The sequence below is a fragment of the Bison bison genome, unplaced genomic scaffold, assembly GCF_000754665.1.
Source record: "Bison bison bison isolate TAMUID 2011002044 unplaced genomic scaffold, Bison_UMD1.0 scf7180017864533, whole genome shotgun sequence".
Classification (NCBI taxonomy): domain Eukaryota; kingdom Metazoa; phylum Chordata; class Mammalia; order Artiodactyla; family Bovidae; genus Bison; species Bison bison.
The window spans coordinates 17,663,902-17,670,029 of NW_011495082.1; the positions used below are offsets into that span (position 1 = coordinate 17,663,902).

The 6,128-nt window shown below is 38.2% G+C and overlaps 1 long non-coding RNA gene across 1 annotated transcript in view; it reads left to right on the plus strand.

Annotated features, from left to right (window-relative positions):
* The window catches only part of LOC104982562, a 349,361-nt gene that overhangs the window by 343,084 nt on the left and 149 nt on the right, over positions 1 to 6,128 (plus strand). The window lies entirely within an intron of this gene.

A 6,128-nucleotide genomic window follows, 5' to 3' on the forward strand; every position in this document is an offset into this window, starting at 1 on the left:
CTAGGTTGATACAGAGCCCCTGTGTGACTTTCCTGAGCCAGACAGCAAGTTCTCATTGGCTGTCTATTTTACATATGGTAATGTAAGTTTCTGTGTTACTGTTTCCATACATCTCACCCTCTCCTCCCCTCTCCCCGTGTCCATAAGTCTATTCTCTATGTCTTTTTCTTCATTGTTACCCTGTAAATAAATTATTCAGTACCATTTTTCTAGATTTCGTATATATGTGTTAGTATATGGTATTTATCTTTCTCTTTCTGACTCACTTCACTCTCACAGCATATTCTTTAACTCCAAATGCATATCAAGCAACAGCAAGTTTTAGACATTTTATTTTACCCATGCTTCTAAAATAGAGTCTTTAAAATTAAAGTCTTCTTAAATTAGTACATTTCAAATGTCAGGAATTAGAATTTCTGTTCTTTCTTTTTTTAAAAGTTTAGAAAAAGTCTAGTACCTGAAAATCTATGTAAACCTTAACTTTTTAAATTTTTTTTTTAAATTGAGGTATAGGTGATGTACAATGCTACGTTAGTTTCAAGTATATAGAACAGTGATTCAGTATTTTGGCATATACTCTATTATTACAAGATAATGAGCATAATTACTGGGGCTACACTTATATAGCACCCAGTGTATCTTTGTTGCTGATTTATCTTATATATATATATTTGTCTGTGTCTGTTAATTCCATGCCCCTAATCTATCTCTCCCCACTCCTCCCCCCTTTGGTAACCTCAGGTTTGTTTTCCATATCTTAAGTCTATTTTTGTTTCACACATACGTTTGTTTGTATTATTTTTTTAGATTTTGCATGCAGGTTATATGATACAGCATTTGTCTTCCTCTGTCTGACGTATTTCACTAAGCACAATATTCTCTGAGTCTATTCTTGCTGCTGCAAATGACAGTGTTCCATTTTTTATGACTAACATTCCGTTGTATATATTTGTTGGTGTTTTTAAGTCACTCAGTTGTGTCTGACTCTTTGCAACCTCATGAACTGCAGCATGCCACGCCTCCCTGTGCTTCACCAACTCCTAGAGCTTGCTCAAACTCATGTCCATTGAGTCAGTGATGCCATCCAACCATCTCAACCTCTGTTGTCCCCTTCTCCTCCTGCGCTCAATCTTTCCCAGCACAGGGTCTTTTCAGATGAGTCAGCTCTTTGCATCAGGAGGCCAAGGTATTGGAGCTTCAGCATCATTCTTTCCAATGAATATTCAGGATTGATTTCCTTTAGGATTGACTGTTTTGATCTCCTTGAAGTCCAAGGGACTCAAGAGTCTTCTCCAACACCACAGTTCAAAAGCATCAGTTCTTCAGCATACAACCTTCTTTATGGTCCAACTCACATCCATACATGACTACTGGAGAAACCATAGCTTTAACCATATGGACCTTTGTAGGCAAAGCAATGTCTCTACTTTTTATACTCTGTCTAGGTGTGTCATAGCTTTTCTTCCAAGGAGTAAGCGTCTTTTAATTTCATGGCTGCAGTCACCATCTGTAGTGATTTGGGGCCCAAGAAAATAGTCTCTCACTGTTTCCATTGTTTCCCCATCTATGAAGTGATGGGACTGGATACCATGATATTCGTTTCTGAATGTTGAGTTTTCAGCCAGTTTTTTCACTCTCCTCTTTCACCTTCATTAAGAGGCTCTTTAGTTCCTCTTCACTTTCTGCCATAAGGGTGGTGTCATCTGCCTATCTGAGGTTGTTGATATTTCTCCTGGCAATCTTGATTCCAGCTTGTGCTTCATCCAGCCTGGCATTTTGCATGATATAATCTGCATATAAGTTAAATAAACAGGGTGACAATATGCAGCCTTGACGTACTCCTTTCCCAATACTGAAGCAGCCTGTTGTTCTGTATATGGTTCTAACTGTTGCTCTTTGACGTGCACACAGGTTTCTCAGGAGGCAGGTGGATAGTCTGATATCCTCATATCTTTAAGAATTTTCCACAGTTTGTTGTGATCTACACAGTCAAAAGTTTTAGCATAGTCAATGAAGCAGAAGTACATGTTTTGTTTTTTTTTTTTCTGGAATTCTCTTGCTTTTCCTGTGATCCAACAGATGTTGGCAATTTGATCTCTGATTCCTCTGCCTTTTCTAAGTCCAGCCTGAACATCTGGAAGTTCTCAGTTCATGTACTGTTGAAGCTTAGCTTGGAGAATTCTGAGCGTTACTTTGCTAGCTTGTGAAATGAGTGCAACTGTGCGGTTAGTTAGAACATTCTTTGGCACCGCCTTTCTTTGTATATATACCATATCTCTCTAAACCAATTTTTTGTTGATGGCTTGCCCTCCTGTCCTGACTATTGTAAATAATGCTCTGTGAGCATTAGGGTGCATGTATCTTTTTGTGCATTCATTTTTTTCTCTGGATGTATACCCAGGAGTGGAATTGCTAGATCATATTGTAGTTCTGTTTTTAGTTTTTTTAAGGAATCTCTGTTAGGTTTTCAGTAGTGACTATACCAATTTACATTCCCACCAACAGTGTAGAAGGGTTCTCTTTTCTCCACATCCTCTCCTATTATATTTGTTATTTGCAGACTTTTTCATGATAGGCATTATAACAGGTATGAAGTGATATCTCACTTCTCTAATAACTAGCCATGTTGAGCATCTGTTTATGTGCTTGTTAGCCATGTGTGTTTCTTCTTTGGAAAACTGTCTATTTAGGTCTTCTGCCCATTTTTTTTTTTTTTTTGCATTGGGTTTGTTTGGGTTTTGGTGTTGAGTTCTATGAGCTGTTTGTATGGTTTGGATATTAACCCTTTATTGGTCCTCATTGGTAAACGACCGTAATGTTTTTAGACTTTTCTGATTAATGACTATCCCTGATTAGAATTACTTAGAAAATCATTACAATAATGAAACAAATTTAGGAGCTAGACATCAGAAGTTAATTCTGGCTGTTATATTGCCATTAAACTAGCTTTAAAAATAAATTACCATAAACTTGCTTGGATGCTTATCACTATGAAAAAAAACTTAAATCATAAACATAAATCATTTTTTCGTAAAGACTTGCTGTTTCACCTTTTTTTTTTTTTTTGCTTGAAAGAAGCCTATTCAGTCCTTTGTTGTTCAGTTGCTTAGTTGTGTCTGACTCTTGCAATCTCAGGGACTGTAGCCCACAAGGCTCCTCTGTCCTTTGGATTATCCCAGCAAGGTTACCGGAGTGCGTTGCCATTTCCTCCTCCGGGAGGTTTTCCTGACCCAGGACTCAATCCTGCATCTCATGAGTCTACTGAATTGTCAGGAAGATTCTTTACCATAGAGCCACCTGGGAAGCCTTAGATGGAAGGGTAGTTTGTTTATTTGAGACTTTTCTTGCCTCTTAAGGCAAGAATGTATTGCTATAAACTTCCCTCTCAGAACTGCTTTTGCAGCATCCTATAGGTTTCAGATTGTCATGTTTCCATTGTCATTTGTCTCTAGGTATTTTTTATTTCCTATTTGATTTCTTCAGTTATCCATTGGACATTTAGTGACATTATTTATCCTCCATGTGTTTGCGTTTTTTGTATTTTTTCCTGTAATTTTTTTCTAATCTCATAGCATTGCGGTTAGAAAAGATGTTTGATATGATTTCAGTTTTCCTAAATTTTCCTTTAGAAAAAGCATATATATGGGTCTAGTTTTTGTACCCATTGCGTCAGTTTGTGTCATTCTGTTGGAGTGTCTAATCTGTTTATATTTAAAGTAATTATTGATATGTGTGTTTTTACTGCTATATTCTTAATTGTTTTGGATTTTTGTGGGCCTTTTTTCTTCCCTTCCTCTTTTGTTTTCCTATCTTATGATTTGATAACAATCTTAATTGTTGTGTTTGGATTCATTTTTCTTTTTTGTGTGCATATCTAGTCTTTCCAATTCTATTGTTTCCCTCTATTTCTTCGCATTATTCATTTAAGAAGGCTTTCTTATCTCTCCTTGCTGTTCTCTGGAACTCTGCATTCATGTGGGTATGTCTTTCCCTTCCTCCCTTGCCTTTTGCTTTTCTTCTTTCTTCAGCTACCTGTAAAGCCTCCTTAGCAACCACTTTGCTTTCTTGTGTTTCTTTTTCTTTGGGATGGCTTTAGTCAATGCTTCCTATACAATGTTATGAAACTCTGTCCCTAGTTATTCAGGCACTCTGTCTACCACATCTATTCCCTTGAATCTATTCATCACCTACGCTGTATAATCATAAGGGATTTGATTAAGGTCATACCTGAATGGCCTCGTGATTTTCCCTACTTTCTTCAATTTAAGCCTGAATTTTGCAATAAGGAGCTCATGATCTGAGCCACAGTCAGCTCCAGATCTTGTTTTTACTGACTATGGATCTTCCCCATCTGTGACTGCAAAGAATATAGTCAATCTGATTTCGATATTAACCATGTGATGATGTCCACATGTAGAATTGTCTCTTGGGTTGTTGGAAATCTGTTTGCTTTTTACTGTGCTTCATTTTTTACTTCAAAGTCACTTTCATGTTTTTCTGGGAATCTCTTGACTTCCTACTTTTGCATTCCAATCCCCTATGATGAAAAGGACATCTTTTTTTTAGTGTTAACTCTACAAGGTGTTGTAGAGCTTCATAGAACCGATCAACATCACCTTTTTCAACATCGGTGGTTGGGGCATAGATTGGATTACTCTGATGTTGAATGGTTTGCCTTGGAAATGAACTGAGATCAGTCTGTCGTTCTTGAGATTGCACCCAAGTACTGCATTTTGGTTTCTGCATTTGTTGACTAGAAGGGCTACACTATTTCTTCTAAGGGATTCTTGCCCACAGTCATAGATATAATGTCATCTGAAATAAATTTTCCCATTCCCATCCATTTTGTCCACTGATGCCTAAAATTTCAGTGTTTACTCTTGCCATCTCCTGCTTGACCACGTCCAATTGGCCTTGATTCATGGACCTAACACTCCAGGTTCCTGTGCAACATTGCACTTTATAGCAGAAGACTTTACTTTTGCCAAGAGACTCACCCACAACTGAACAAGGTTTTCACTTTGGCCCAGCAGCTGCATTTTTCCTAGTGTGCATACGTGCTCAGTTGCTTCAGTCGTGTCTGACTCCCTGTGACTCTATGGACTGTAGCCCGCCAGGCTCCTCTGTCTATGGGATTCTCCTGGCAAGAACACTGGAGTGGATTGCCATTTGCTTCTCCAGTGGACCACGTATTATCAGAACTTTTCACTTTGACTTGTCCATCTTGGGTGGTTCTGCCCAGCATGGGTCATGGCTTTATTGAGGCAAGCCCCTTCACCACGACAAGACTGTGATTTGTGAAGGAGATATAATAGATACACACACACACACACATAAATCCTTGATGAGGTGATCACTCACTTAGAGCCGAATATTCTGGATTGTGAAGTCAAGTGGGTCTTAGGAAGCATTTATACATGCAAAACTAGTGGAGATGAAAAAATTACAGCTGAGCAATTTAAAATCCTAAAAGATCCTGCTGTTAAAGTGTTGTACTCAATATGTCGGTAAATTTAGAAAACTCAGCAGTGGCCACAAGACTGGAAAAGGTCAGTTTTCATTCCAATCTCAAAGAAGGACAATGTCAAAGAATGTTCAAACTAGCACACAACTGTGTTTATTTCACAGTCTAGCAAAGTTATGCTCAAAATTCTTCAAGGTAGGCTGTAGAGGTACTTGAACTGAGAAATACCAGGGTACAAGCTGGGTTTCAAAAGGGCAGAGGAACCAGAGATCAAATTGTCAACATTCATTGGTCATGGAGAAAGCAAGGGAATTCTCAGAAAACTTCTTATTTCAGTTTCATTGACTATGCTAAAGCCTTTGACTGTGAGAATCACAACAAACTGGAAAATTCTTAAATTGATGGGAGTACCGGGCCACCTTACTTGTCTCCTGAGAAACCTGTATGCAGGTCAAGAAGCAACAGTTAGAACTGGACATTGAACAGTTGACTGGTTCAAAATTGAGAAATGAGTATGACAAGGCTGTGAATCGTCACCCTGCTTATTTAACTTATATTCAGAGTACATAATGTGAAATGCTGGGCTGGATGAATCACAAGCTGAAGTCAAGATTTCTGGGAGAAATATCAACAGCCTCTGATATGCTGATGATACCACTCTGTC